The sequence below is a fragment of the Trichosurus vulpecula genome, chromosome 2 (genome assembly GCF_011100635.1).
Source record: "Trichosurus vulpecula isolate mTriVul1 chromosome 2, mTriVul1.pri, whole genome shotgun sequence".
In the NCBI taxonomy this organism is placed as follows: Eukaryota; Metazoa; Chordata; class Mammalia; order Diprotodontia; family Phalangeridae; genus Trichosurus; species Trichosurus vulpecula.
Genome location: NC_050574.1, coordinates 333,820,795 through 333,836,426, shown reverse-complemented (window position 1 = coordinate 333,836,426; position 15,632 = coordinate 333,820,795). Strand labels below are relative to the sequence as shown.

Below are 15,632 nucleotides of genomic sequence, written 5' to 3'. Positions count from 1 at the left end.
GGGCCCTGTTGTATATAGTAACACTTAATTTCTTCTCCACTTTGAGCAGGGTTTATTATTTTAGTGTTTGAAAATAGCAAAAACATGCAAAAGTATGTGTCCAGTTTGGGAAATTCTGAGTTTAAATTTTGGTGTCTTAAAAGGAAGAACTAAAATCGGTTTGGATTTGAATGAATAACTAGATATCTTTCCAAAGCAGTTTAAATTAGGTATGGTGACATTATTTTGTCTGATATGTTGCTAATTCTTAGACTATCCCTATTCAGATATAAGTACAGAAATTTATTCTTTAAAAGTACAAATGAATATAGATATTTTCTGCTCTTTTGTATTATGTATGGCATGCTGGCTAAGAAGGAGATTAAGAGAAATTAGAGACAGCATTGCTAGAAACAGATAAATCAGTTAAAGAGATGAGAGAGAATAAGTCACCGATAAGAGGAAAGGGGGAAGAGAATATATTCAACCCATATGTAAAAGGTACTATAAGAAAGTGCACTTTTAAATGGAGGCCACTTTTTATGACTGTTGGAGCTTCCATACAATTCACACTGCAGCTTTCTCTTAGACAAGCACATACACATTCATCTGATGGGTTGTAATTGGAGCAGTGATTTTTGTTCATTGTTTATTTTAAGTGTGCTAGCAGATCTGTTGAGGTGAACCATTGAAAATATTTCTTTTTAGAGGAGGGATTCTTAACCTAGGGTCGTTGAACTTGTTTTGATAACTGTATTTCAGTGTAATTGGCTTCCTTTGTGATCCCACTTGCTTGATTTCATGCATTTAGAAATATTCTAAGGAGTGCATGGGGCAGCTATTGGCGTGTTAATATTGGGATCTTTATTGGGATTCATGGAACATAAGGGGCAGATAGGTGGCTCAGTAGGCATTTATTTAACTTAATGCTATTTGCCCCAGTTTCCTCACCTGTAAAATAAACTGGAGAAGGAAATGGCAAACCACTTCAGTATCTGTGCCAAGAGGGGTCATGAAGGGTCAGACACGACTGAAACAACTCAACAACAAGGAGTTCACAGGCTTCGTATATCTTCCAAGGACATCCTTGGCACGCACAAGAAAGGTTAAGAACTCCTTTTCTAGAGTAATTTCCACTTAAAATTCTTTCATTTATGGTTATGTTGTGAACTTTGCAAGGGGGGAGAGCTAGAATGAGCAGATAATCCAGAACTTTCGATAGTAGATCTTTCAGAGATTTCAAAGGACTGAAATCTTAGGGAAACAGAAACACATGATAGGGACCCTGCAGTCACTTCACAATGTAAGACTACCCTGAGGAATTTAGAAGAGATAAACTTACCTATTTTTAGACTTGTCAGTCCAAGGACCAGGTATAAAAGCCTTCACTGAACATTAGACTACCACTGAAGCATCGATCCACTCTCTTGGCTCTTTGTCAAACTCTACTTGGAGATTTCCAAGGTTTTGACTCTTTCCCCTAATAATAATAGTGTTTATATAGTACTTAAGGTTTGCAAAGCACTTGAATTTTTCTGTTAAAATAATTTAACACTTCTTTATTAAGCATTTAATATGTGCCAGGCACTATACTAAGCACTTTACAAATATTATCTCATTCGAACTTCACAGCAACCCTGTGAGGTAGGTGCTGTTATTATCTACATCTCATAGATGAAGGGACTGAGGCAGAGAGTAAGTGGCTTGTTGAGGCTCACAAAGCTAGTAAGTGTCTGAGGCCATATTTGAAGTCCAGTCTTCCTGACTCCCAAGTCCAAGACTCTGTCTGCTGCAAGTTACCTCATTTGATCCCTGTAATAACCCTGTCTCCATTTTACAGATGAGGAAACCGCACAAGTGAGTAAGACTGAGCTGGGTCTCAGCTGCAGTCCTCTGACTCCCAAGCCCAGTGTACTTTCAACTGTACAAGTGTACAAGATCCCCTTCCTCAAAGTGTTGAGGTGGACAAGCATTCTCTTCCTGAACTATTCAGTCATCCCAGACTTCATTCTTTCAGTTAGATACCTAAAAGGGCACAGAGAATTTAATAACTTTATTGTGCCCTCTCCATTATGAATACCAAAAGCAAGTGAAAGGAGATAGAAACAATTAAATGGACAGACCATCTCTTTTCTTATACATGGAGTTTGTAAGTAATATAAAGGACCTTGAGCCCTTGAAGGATAACAATCTCCCTGCTCTGCTGAGTACTGAATGTTGTCAGATGTCCCAGTAGATGATGCTATGATTCCCTGAAGGTGAGCTTAGCAGGGGAGTCTATAGCACAGGTTTGAGCCCCGGCTGGTGCCATGCTGTTGTACGGTCTGGCTTTATGAAAAGCACGTCAGTGAAGGATGCCAAGAGGGAACAGTACAGAGTGAGAGCTGGGCCTGCTTACTTCAGAGTTCTGACTCCTGACTCTAAATAATAGTAACCCGATATAGAGCAGACAAGCCATGTGATCCATGAACCAGTAGCTCAGTGTAATGGATTAATGATCACAGAATCATTTCCTTTGTTATCAGATCAGCCCAGCCCAGAGCCAAATTCACTTACTCTTGGTATTATTTATATTTAATATTTTTACTCCTGATAGTTGATTGATGGCCCTCATTAAAAATAGTGGTGAATCACCAAGGAGTTTTCTGTGATATGTATTATCCCTACTTGTTGAGCATTGGTTCTGTACTTAAAGAACTGAAGCTCTTCATTTGTCCTTTTAGAACCAAAGCATCACTAGAGTGGCCTGATTATTTGTTTCTCTATTTATATCCACAGTTCCTGGAACGTAGGTGTTTAATAAATGATTCATTGATTGCCCCAATGTACCTGAGAAGAAATGGAAATTGAAGTCATATTAATGTGTCCCAGTTTTTAAAAAATTAAAGAGAAAATAAAAGAATAAGTGGCTGAAAAACAGTCCCCTGGGAGAGTACATGATACATCCATCAGTTGTGACAGATGCTCTTGTAGCCAAACAGTTGATAGACTATATTTTTTTCCATAATCTAGCTGCCTAGTTCTAGTAACTCTTGGGGTCCCTGTTTTAACAACCCAGCTAGCAGCTTCAATGGGGGCGTAAGATCCCTTCCCCGCTGCCGGGACCCAGGAAGCTGCCGGGAAAGCACAGGTTCTTTTTATCTGCTTAAACAAGGAAAGCACGGTGAAGGGGTTGATCAGCTTACTTTAATCCAGCATTCAGTTAGCATACAGACAACAATCATTTAGTTCAGGGGAAAATGCCAGCATTCAGTTAGCATTCAGTTAGTTCAGGGGAGCATACAGACAAGCATCAAGAGACAGACCAAATACAGATTCATTGACTTACTTCAGGGGAAAAAACCAGCACCCTGAGGTCCAAAACATTCATTTAGTTCAGGGGAAAAACAAACCAGCATCCCGAACCTCAAAACCAAAATACAAACAAATTACAAATATCAACAGACAGAACCAATACAGTTCATAGTTACCAACATCTGGGCTCGGCCCGAGAGCAAGGGCTGGCCCAGAGTCACACTCCCCACTTGCTCCCACACCAACCGGAAAAGGAAAGAGAGAGCTTCAAGCTGTCCTCTCCCCTCTTATAGGGTTTTTGACATCATCAAGTGCCACCTGAATGACCAGGGCCGATTGGTTCTTGACTTGGCCCCTCCCCCTAGCGTAGACATTAACACCTCCCCTCAGCCAGCCCCATGACTCATCACACAGAAAGTTTTCTGCTTCCTGACATGCTCTCTAGGCTTCCTGCCCCGGAAGAGCAAGCCACAGCATCCAGAGGCTCAATGAGGTAAGCTGAGTCATTCAAAGAAAACAAAGGCCATTCTGGTTACAGTCCCCTAGAGTCATAACTTCTGTTTAGGGCCACTCTGATTTTTTAGTAGTATTTTAATTTTTTCCACAATTACATATTAAGAAAAATTTTTAGCATTCATTTTTACAAGATTTTGAGTTGCAAATTTTTCTCCATCTCTCCTCTCCCCTCCCCTCTTCTGAAAAAGGTAGGCAGTTTGACATAGCTTATACATGTGCAATCATGTAAAACATTTCCATATTCATCACAGTTATGGAAGAAGAAACAGGTCAAAAGGAAATAAAACCATAAGTAAGAACATAAAGTGAAAAAAAGTATGCTTCAATCTGCGTTCTGAGTTCATCAGTTCTTTATCTGGATATGGGTGGCTCTCTTGGGTCCTTGGGCCACTCTGCTTTGTAAGGAGTCTGCCCCTAGGGTAATGTTTTTGGTACCTCTTACGTTAAAGTGTTAATTCTCTTTCCAAGGCTTTGCTCCAAAAAGCTCTCATTTCTTTTCCACTTCTTTTCTCTGTCTTATTTATTTCATTTATAACATCATTTATTAAATTCTTATTTCCTTTCTTCTATGAATTGTATTTGATCTCATGGCCAAGCTGTCTGTTTGTCTTTGAGCTTTTATTTATAGGTATTTTGAAGTTATTCTCTTTAGGTTTGTGTTTCGGGCTTCCCTGGTATCCTAATTGCTCTTTATCTTTTATTTTACTCATTCTTCCAGCCTTACTTCCTAGATTGGGACTTTGTATTGGGACCAGGCTCTGCACATGACTCTGGGGCTCCATGTGGTCCTGGTCTGCCTTGTCTAGGGTACTGCTGCTGGGTTCTTTGGGTATTGAGTACTATGTTTTTTAAGGATCATAGGGCCGGCCTGAGCCAGGGAGCTGAAATCTTTCCACAGGCTTTATATGCAGTTATATGAAGGGCACTGTCTGATCACTCAACTGTACTTTCAGGCTCCACACCCCAGTTTGTGTCTAGGCAGCCAGCTGCAGATTTGCCCGTCGGTGGTTCTCCCTTAGACGGTAGTTGGCCTTAGTGCATGTGATCTACTTGAAGGACTCAGCAATTGAAAGCAGCTGTGCTGCTGGACTAGCCTTGTTGAGAGCCTTGGGCTTAGTCCCAGTTAATCTGAGCAGCCCCAGGCTGCTGGCCAAGCCCTGTCCGGGGCCTCAGTCCTCTAGTCTGGGGTTGTTGGGGGAGCTGGGCTGTACTGCTTCTTCCTATTTCACCATAGTGGCTCTAATTGTCATAACTCTTAATGTGCTTAAAGCCCTCTTCAGGGTAAAAGATTCTAAATTATTTCCAAGTTAATTTTAATTTACAAATTTTCCTTTAAAAAGAATGAATTAATGTCTCTCCTCACCTCCCAGTAATTACAACAAGAGAAGAGAGCTTAGGGTAAGAATTACACATAGATCTATTATTTTCCATAGTATAGAAATGCTGTCTCTTTTGTGGCAAAATTGAGAAATTTGTACATTCAAGAACTAAACCCTTTCCAGTTAAATATGTAAAGCTTAGATTCCCCAAAGTACTTCAGGCTAATCCTAGAATATAAATCCTTTAAACTGTGGAGAATTACTTTAAAAACATTATCCTCAATCATCACACAATGATATCTTATATTTTCCCAGGGAAATTTTTTTTAAGTTCAGTTTCTGTCTTTTCTTTTTTTATAACTCAGTCATCTGCTATACCTCCTCACCAAACAGAACTCTCCCATTAAGAATCTCAGACATTTACTAGGTATGTGACCCTGGGCAACTCCCCTAACAACTCTGTCTGCCTCAGCTTCCTCAGCTATAAAATGGGGGTGACAGTAGCACCAGGGTTGTTGCAGGGTTGTTGTCAGGATCAAATGAGATATTGTTGAAGTGCTTAGCACCGGGCCTGGCACTAAGTAAGTGCAATATAGATACTTATTTCCTTATCCATCCCTTCCCACCTTCCAGCAAAGAAAAACAGTTAAGCAAAAAATGACCCTGCCCAACAGACTATTCATTATTCTGTGCCTGTTTTCTTTTGTGATGAAGAGGGAAGCATGGGTCTTCCAGGACCAAAACTGATAATTGTATTTTGTCTGAACTCATCCAGCCTTTTTTAATATTTTCCCCTTATATTATCGTAGCCATTGTATTTGTTCTTTTGCTTCTATTTCCTTCTCTCTTCATCAGTTCATACACATACACATCTTTTCCTTGCTTCTTTGAATTTCTTATATTCATAATTTCTTGTGGCACAATTATATTCCACTATCCTCATGTGCAAGGCCTCGACTTTGTTTCCAGTTTCTTGTACCATGAGAACTGTTTCTATGAATATTTTGGTACATATAGAACCTTTGCTTCTGCCTTTAACTTCCTTGAGATATATAAGCCTGATTGTGGGATCACTGGGTCAAAGGACATGTATAGTTTAGTGACTTTTCTTGCATAATTTAAAATTGTTTTCTATAATGGTTTAACTAATTCGCAGCTCCACCAATAATGTATTCGTGTGAGTGCCTTCCCATGACCCTACAACCTTGATTATTTCTGACTTTTATCATATTTGCCAGTTTGCAGGGTGTGAAACCTTAAGACTTCAGAAATTTGCGTTTCTTTTATTAGTGGTTTAGGACATTTCTTCCCCTGTGTGATTATTGAAGGTTTTAATTTCTTTTCTCTCATTCTTTTTTCTTAATCTGTTCATATCCTCTTGGTCATATTATCTTAAGGAGATGGAAGCTTATCTTGAATTTAATAGCTTCATTTGTCTGGTCTTTATAGGAAAAAAGTGGTAGGGGCAGCCAGGTGGTGCAGTGAGTAGAGCACCGACCCTGGAGTCAGGAGGACCTGAGTTCAAACAAAGCCTCAGACACTTGAACCACTTACTAGCTGTGTGACCTTGGGCAAGTCACTTAACCACTATTGCCTTGACTTCCCAAAAAAAAAAGAAAAAAGGGGGTAGATTCCAAATGAGTGTTTAAGTTCTGATGAGATGGGAGGCAAGGAGGAAAATTGGAAAGAAGATGCACTCATCAAATGCTTATTTGCTTTCTAAATTTGGGAAATATGTAGGGAATTTTTTTCTTTTACTTATCTTGAGCTTGCCTGTAGTTGTGGTTCTTTCTGAGACAGCTACTTTCAATAGCCACTCTGTCTTAACAATGTCTTATAGTTATCATAACACTACAGTAGTGGTTTTACCACTATAAATGATAAGCAGTTGATTATCACTGATTGATAAGAACATGCTCTCTATATACCCAAATTCAGTTCCTTGAGGTCAGACACTGTCTCTTTTTATTATTTGTATCCTTAGACGGTGCCTTGGCAAATAATAAGCGCTTTAAAATGCCCTTTCCTTTATTCATTTACTGAAAAGGGATATTTTTTCATCAAAGCTATTTGATGAGACAAAGCTTACTTGTTATTTCAAAGATGCTATCTGATGCCTCTTGATTGAGGAATAGGTAAACAAATTTTGGTGCTTGAATGTAATAGAATATTACTATGCTGTAAGAAATCACAAGTATGATGAATACAGAGAAATGTGGAAAGAATTGAAACTAAATGCTTCAAGAGTATATTGGAATTTAAAAGGTAGGTTTTTGTGATGAGGCACAGCTTGGGATCATTAAAAGCACAACACAGTGTACCAAATGCAACCCAGAATGATTTCTTCCACTACTTCAGGTCTATTCATTTGCAATATCTGTCCAGATATATGTAGTGATGTACTGTTTCGATAGACTAGCCATCTAGCTATATGTCCTAGCCTGGACATTTTTCTTTCATTTAGTTTTTCCAGTATAAATTGATAGGCCAGTCACTTCCATAATCATAAATCTCACTTAGGAGTTGTGGTGGTGTTCTAAATTTGATACAGTCACTACAATTTCATGAGCAAGCAGGAGGCCCTGAAGGACCTCGCTATCTATAGGGAATCCCTCTTCTATTGAACTTCAGTGGAAAATTCTCTGTTATGATGGTGAATGCCTTCATTGTACATGTATCTTCCTATTTTATGCCTCGGTATAATAATCAAAGTGTCATTGAACAGTTCTCTGTGGTTCATTTATCAAGGAATTCTGTATGCTTTTAAAATATGCATGATACTCCTTGTTGGGGAAAAGGCTTTAAGACTTCGTACTGAGTTTAAGTGATTTTTGTAATCAGTAAAGAGCAAATCATGTGGAATCTTGTATTCTCTGCACCTTTCAGTCAGTTGTGTGGCTATAAAGATGTGGTCTACTACAAAATAATTGTTTGCCTCCTCACTTTTCATGTTTTCATTAAGGGTACTCTCTGTGTATATATCTTTATCATAAGGACTTTATAAAAATGAGAAAGGCATATGGATTGATAGTTATTGGTATCTTCTCAGTCATCCATGATTTTTCCCATTTTGGGTGTATTTTCCCTTGTCTTGACTAACTTAGCAAACAGTCTCTCAATACTTTCAAGCTTATATAACTGCCAGCACAGATTTCCAGTGTTTGTACTTGGGTACAACTAACTTTGCCTTCCTAACTTTGTCTTAAGTGGCATTTCTGCTTCTCCCTATAGCACATTGGGGACTGAGGTTTAAATGTGGTGGTTCTACCGTTATTAATGATTGAAATTGATCATTACAGAAAAACGGATAAATCTATTCCTTGTTCCACTTATTTTTGTCCTACTTTTTTTTTTAATCAACAGATACATTTGGGATGAAAAGGCATTTTGGTCCCATGTGAAACTTTCTTCATCCTTGCTTTTGCCAACACTATTCTTTGCTATCCTGTGAGGTGAAATATTTAGTAATCTCCTAATCCCACTGTCCTATTTGCATTAATGTTTCTCAGCTTAGAATGGAAATCAAATGTTTACTGTCTACAGTGGGCCTTGTTTTGATTACTCCTTTACATCACTGAAACATTGGAAGGAAATGGTGATATTCAAAATAAATATCCTTTGCTTTTTTCATTTTCCAATTTTTTGGCTTTGATTTATTTGAAAAGTCACATCGAAGCTATTATAATGATACACACTGTCTTTTCATCTTCATCCTTTCATTTAATTTGGTGTTGATTTTGACCTTTGCTCTATTTGTGGTCTGACCACACATAGATGCTTTCTTATAAGACTCTCACATCATTAGCCAGTTCATACTTTAATCTCTGTTATGGTACTGTCAGCTTCTTTTTGTGTGTGAGAGTGTTCGGTGCTCATCATGTGTGGTATTTTCTGACTTCTTGAAGAATGTGGTCAACATTTGGTAGCATGAGGCTTCTAATAGTCTACAAGCCTTTGGTCTCTTTCATTTCTTAAACCTGAACTATATTGTTCAACATGTCTGTTGCCATCTTCCCCATGCCTGCTTCATATTAAACCCATTGAGTATATAAGCTTACTTTGAGTGTTTTATCAAGTTTTTCCTAGAATTTCTCTACCTCTTCGTCCTCTGTAACTGATATTCAGATGTAACCTGCATTTTTTATGGTCTTTTTGCTTATGGTCATTTGTACTGCAAGACAGAATGACAAAGTGTCCTACTTGAAATGGTGTTTCTTGTCTTCAGGCAGAGAAATCCACTGTATTTTTGATCCTTGTGAGAGGCAGAATTATTGATGGAATAAAGTAGATCCGGAAGGTCCACTCACTTTGCCAGTAGACTACCTGGCAGTTCTTCCTAAAAGGAGAAGTTAGAAGCAAGCTCAGGCCACTGCATAAAGGTTTGGATCAACTGAAGAGAGGCATTAGTACCTGGATCACAGCTTCTGAGATGGTCAGAAGAGGGCTACTGCCAGGAAATTGCAAAGACCAGAAATCATGTAGTTTTGAATTGTTGTTTGAGCCAGCAAAGCACTACATTAATATAGTGTCTCTATTTCCTTCATAGTCTTTCTGCTCCTTTGAACTACTTAAATAATCCCTTGTTCTTCTAGACTAAAAAAAGTAAAAACATCACAGTTTTTCTCAAAAGAAGACAATCCCATCATACTGTTTAATTTTGGTTCTTTCTAGAATCAAAATTCTAGTGTCGGGTCAAATTCTGCAGGCTGCTGTGTAGTACAGTAAATAGAGCTAGACCTAGAATCAGAAACACATACTAGCTTTGTGACCTGGGCAAGTCACTTAACCTCCTCTCTGCCTTAGTTTCCTCAACTGTAAAATGAGCATAATAAACACCTACTTCACAGGATGTTGTGAGGACTAAATGAGATAATGTTTGTAAGACCCAGAGCTTGGCACATACTAGGTGCTTAATAAATGGTTATTCTCCTTTTGATATAGAATTGGTGAAGGTAAAGAGCGTAGGTCAGAGGGCTACCAGCACACCTTAGTCCTCAGAGACAAGCGTTTGGAAATAGCATGTTACTGTGGTAACATTAATATACTTAGTATAAGGCGAAACCTGGGTTCAAATCCTGTCTCAGATTCTTAACTAGTTGTGTGAACATACGCAAGTCACTTAACTCTGTGAGACTGTTTTCTCGTTTGTAAAACCAGATAACAATATCTGTAGCTCAAGTTAAATAAGTGTAAAGAGTTTTACAAACCTCAAAATGCTATGTAAGTGTCAAGTTTTTTTTGACGGACTTTGACTAAATTGTTTCATCTCAAAACAAAACAAAAAATCACCTCCATTTGGGATAAGGATGTCAGCATATAGAGTATTGATTAAAATATCTAACAATATCTTCATTTCCTAAAAGTCTACTTTCTCATGCTATCATTAAATACTAATTAAAATAAAATAAATAACAGAAGGATTTCAGTATTTCATTGGATCCATGTTGTTGTCTATTTGTTCATGTCTTCTAGTGCTTCAGATTGTAACCCATCCATACCTCTCTGTAAGATATCTGCCCCTTGTACTGGGGGCCATGCCGTAGGGCCTTTTAATTCTAAAGAGATTAACAGTATGTCTTTTGTTGTAGGTATATGCTAATCTTTCCCTTTTTCCAGTCATAAATTTACTGTATGTGATAACATTTCTTGTATGAAAGTCATTTTTGGTAAAATCTTGGTAAAACTGCTAATAATCATCACGCATTGTTCCATTACCCTTGGGGTCACTCACAATTTTGACTTCTTTCATGGGTTCCACAGTGATCTGTATCCCCATATTAGAATTTAAACTCCTTGAGATCAGTGGCTGTTTTATTTTTGTGTATCCCTGGTACTTGGTGCTTTCTTTGCGTATAGTAAGTACCTAATAAATGCTTTTTAAAAATTCATTCATTTCATGATTCCAAACCATATAGCATAACCAGAAAAATATTCATGTAAAAAAGTCAACTCTTTTTTCAGGTTGATGCTTGGGATCATGTGGGGGAAATGTGTACCATTTTTTCAATTGCAGCTTAGCCCACTCTCTTCTCCTTTTGAATTCATAGAAGTGAATTTTTTTAAATTCAATTTTATTTTCAGTTTTGAATTCTCTTTCTTCCTCTTCCCTCTCCTGTGAAGCCATTGAGAAGGCAAGAAAAACAAAACTCATTACAAATATGTATAGTCATGCATAACAAATTTCTGTATTGGCCATGTCCAAAAAAATAAAAAGAAAGAAAGGAAGGATGGAAGAAAGAGAAGAAAATGTTTCAATTTGCACTCAGAGTCCTTCGGCTCTCTTTCTGGAGTTGGATGGCATATTTCATCATGAGTACTATGGAATTGAATTCTGTCATTGTGCTGATCAGTTACTAAGTCTTTCAAGTTGATTACAATTCTTTACAATACTGTCATTGTATAAATAGTTTTCCTCACTTAATTTTGCATCAATCCATACACGTCTTCCTAGGTTTTTCCGAAACCATCCCCTTTTTCATTTCTTATAGAATAGTGGTATTCCTTGTTCAGCCATCCCCAGTTGATGGGTATTCCCTGTTTCCAATTCTTTGCCACCACAAAAAGAGCTGCTATAAATATTTTTGCCCTTTTTTTCTTTATTTCATCTCTTTAGACATGAGTTTTGTCGTCTTTAGGTCCACACCTGAGATTTTGTCTGTGTAGGTAATTCCTAGTTGTGAAGCACTCTCTACCTATGCAGATTGGAAACTCCTCTGCAGTTCACAGTCTTGGAGAGTTGCCTAGCGCACTGAGAAATTAAGCAGCTTGGTTAGGTCACATGTCTAGTTTGTGTCAGAGGCAGATTTTGAATTCAAGTCTTCTTGACTCTAAAATCAACGCTATCCACTGTGCTCTACTGACTCTCATTAGGGATTATTTCTTGACATAACATATACAAACCTGCTGGCCACTTAGTGACTTTTTGCTTCTAAGAATTTCGAGCATGACAAAAGCCAGAAGTGCTTTCACAATATCTAGAATGCAAAGAATGCTAGATTGTAGGTAGGTCAAGATCTTATGACCCCAAATATATCATTAACTGTCTCTGGAACTTTGCGTAATTCACTTAGCTTCTGGGTTTTAATCTTCATCTTTAAAATTAGAATGTTGAATGATTTCTAAAATCCTTTCCAGCTCTAAATTCTGCTCTGGTTCCATTTTTTGATGCTAGCTAACATAGAAGACAAACATGTACTAATATGGAACGTGATTTATAATAACAAAATATCATTAAATACTGAAGTAGTATAACATGTACCAGAAAAATAAAATACCAATCTTAATTTGATATATATGTAAATATATAACATATCTCCTATCCTTTATATGTTGTAGCAGAATTTTGAGAGACCATCTAAGACATAGAATAGTTGTGCTTCACTGGAGTACATGGTGGTGAAATCACGCATCATTGGAAATTAGGAACTTTCACATTTTAACCACTGAACATTGATTAAAATAAAAATAATACAGCTGTTTCCAAACACTGAAGTGTTTTGATACTCATCCTCTAGATTGACAGAGCTACTATCTGCAAGATGCAAAGTTACTTACAAAGGGCAGCAAATATACCTGGTAGTTGCTCTTGTGTTCTAGAGTTTGCTTTTCCCCCACCTTCAGCTGAGCCAGCTTGCCTTTGGCTTCAACCAAACCCCCAAAGTTTAGCTTGAGGGGCAGTGTTTAAGCTTTTGCCCCTCACCCAGAGCTGTGATCCGTGCAGGTAAGGTGGGCTGTGATTCTCTCTCTAGCTGCATCTGAATAACTTCCCTGCCTATCAACTGGACAACCTCTTAACTCTTTTCTCCTTTTCTTCTGCTAGTATGGAGGGGCAAGAAGGGCAGCTAAGTGGCACAATGGATACAGTGCCAAGTCTGGAGTCGGTTCAAATCAGTCAGTTCAAATCTGGCCTCAGACACTTACTTACTAGCTGTGTGACCCTGGACAAGTCACTTGGCTCCATTTGCCTCAGTTCTTCATCTGTGAAGTGGACTGGAGAAGGAAATGGCAAACCACTCCAGTATCTTTGCCAAGAAAACCCCGAACGGGGTCACAAAGAGTTGCTCATGACTGGAAATGACTGAATGAGAACAACAACAAAATAGAAGGGCAAGACTGGGAAGGTACAGGTGATCTATTTGGAGAAGGCTGGGGAAGGAAGGAAACAGAAAAGGGAGAGGGAAGGGGATAAGCTCTTCTATTTTTTCAGTCTGTCAGTAATTATATTAGGGAGTACATACCATGTGTCTAGCCCTCTGCTCAGTGCTAGTAAGGGATATTATAAGGCATTGTCCCTGCCCTCAATCAATTAACAGTATTTTATGAGTCTCTACCTTAAGAGTCCCAGCACTGTAAAGCATTATCTTTAGGTGATAAAGAAATATAAAACTTGGTCGGTGTCCTCAGAGATCATCTTTTGGGGAAAGTCAACAAATATGGTAAGCTAAAAATATTAAGTAAAATATCCTTGAGTACTGAATTTTATAAGCAGATTAGTAAGCTGGTAGTATTTTAGATACTATTAGGGGAAGGGGCATTGTTTTAGACTTAAAGTTCTGGAGATATGGCTACATTCCAGTGATATGTATAGCACCAAACTAACTTTCATTCTAGAAAGCCTTGGAATAATGGGGCTACCCCAGAGTAGATAGTAGGGTATTTGCTGCCACTCAGTGGCCCCAGTTGGTGTTGGCGTCAGACTGGAGGAAGAACCTGGAAGTCAAGAGAACTGGGTTCTAATCCTGATTCTGCCACTAACTGCTATGTGAATTTGGGCAGGTAACTTAATCAACTAGCAAATATTAAGCACCTGCTACATACCAGGTATAGTGCTAGAGGCTGGTGATACTAATAAAAATTGTGACAGGCTCTGCCTTGAGTACCTTGGGCTCAGCTAGGTCAGCTTTTTGCCTTGCTTTGCCCAAAGCTAGGCCTCTACAGTACTTCCTAGCCATTTCTAAACTATGCCACCTGCACTTGGGTCAGTCTTTCATCCCCCTCCGACTGGGTGCTGGGGGTATCTCTGGGGCTCCAGGATGGCCTTGATAAGTGAGCTTCCAACTTAGCTTACCTAGAAACAGGCCTCCTGGCCATTTCCAAACCATGTTGTCCAGTGCCTCCCTCTTCCCTCTACTTTCCCCACTGCATTCTGGGCTATCTCCAGTTGTCCTGATCTATATCTTTCCACTGGACCCAGATGGCTCTGGAGAAAGTAAGGCTGGTAACTTTGCACAGCCCTCCCTCACTTAAATCCAATTCACTTGCATGTCATGGCATCACCTCCCTGATGTCATGGTCTTCTTCGAGAATAAAGGACAAATAACACCTTCTTCTACTTTATTGTTCCCTTATGTAAGTCCCCCATAGAATGCAAGCTTCCCGAGGGCAGCAACTGTTCTGTTTGCTTGCATTTGTCTTCCTCCCCCTCCCATACATTTTGCACAGTACTTGGCACAGAGTCAGTGCTTAATAAATGTTTTTTCCTTCATTCTCACTGAAGGAGAATTACTACAACTGCCTGGACTCTACTTTTCTCGTTTGTTATATGAAAAGTTAGACTGTTTTGATCTCTAAGGTCCTTTTCCCCTTTAAAATTCTATGATTCTATAAATTGGTTGTTTGCTTCTTGAAAAAAAAGTGCCTGAGAAGCACTGGACTGTTAAGTTTATGCAATTGAGTTTCATACCTTGACATTCAGCTTTCATACTGTGAATTTTTTGACAGATTATTTTCTCCCTGTTCTCCTTCTACCCTTTAAAATTTTAGGAATCATAAAACTTCAGCAATCCACTCCTCCTGCCAGATGAGTTAGAGTAGTCCTGCCTGAAGGGCAGCATAATTAAAATACTATATTACAGGTATTAAATATCAAAGTAATTACCTTTTTTTAAGCTATGATGCACTGTCTGGATGTTATGCTCATATTATCCATAATTAAACCATTGAAAGATACTGTTTCAAGAATATTTTTGTAATGAAATTACTATGTGACAACTTAGAATTGAATGGCTTTGGGAGGAGATGTCAGCATTTTTTTTTACCACGTTTTTAATTGTTTCTGACATATAGAAAAATATGCTTGTTTTTGTAGGAAGACAGAGGAAGCCTGCCATTTTTTCAAGTTATTAATATTAATTATAGTTGTAGAGTTATATTCATCTTTAAACCACTATTAGGCAAGGAGAAGTCCCAGATTTTTTTTTATGCTTTTTAGTGCTCTGATCAGTCAAGGCTATCCAATTAACATTTCTACTTCATTTCTGAGTGCCTTTGCCTTGTAAGCCCTACGGGAGCCAGTGACTTTGAGGCTAACGGGAGTTTGCTTAACCAACCAGTGTCCAAAACCTTCTAAACTTATAGCCGTACATACAGTCCATAAGCATGCTTCAGCATTACTGCAGCAAGAGTATGATTGTCTTTCCTTTCCAGACTCCTTTTGACAGTTTGTTTGGGAGACGAAACACAGAAAAGATGACCAAGAAAACCATATTCAAGAGACTTCCCCTTTCCAGGCCCTCACAACTAAAA

The 15,632-nt window shown here is 38.5% G+C and overlaps 1 protein-coding gene across 1 annotated transcript in view; it reads left to right on the top strand.

The window, feature by feature from the left end:
- Positions 1 to 15,632, top strand: part of SLC49A4 (solute carrier family 49 member 4) — a 129,355-nt gene that overhangs the window by 25,857 nt on the left and 87,866 nt on the right. The gene's annotated exons all lie outside the window — the stretch shown is intronic.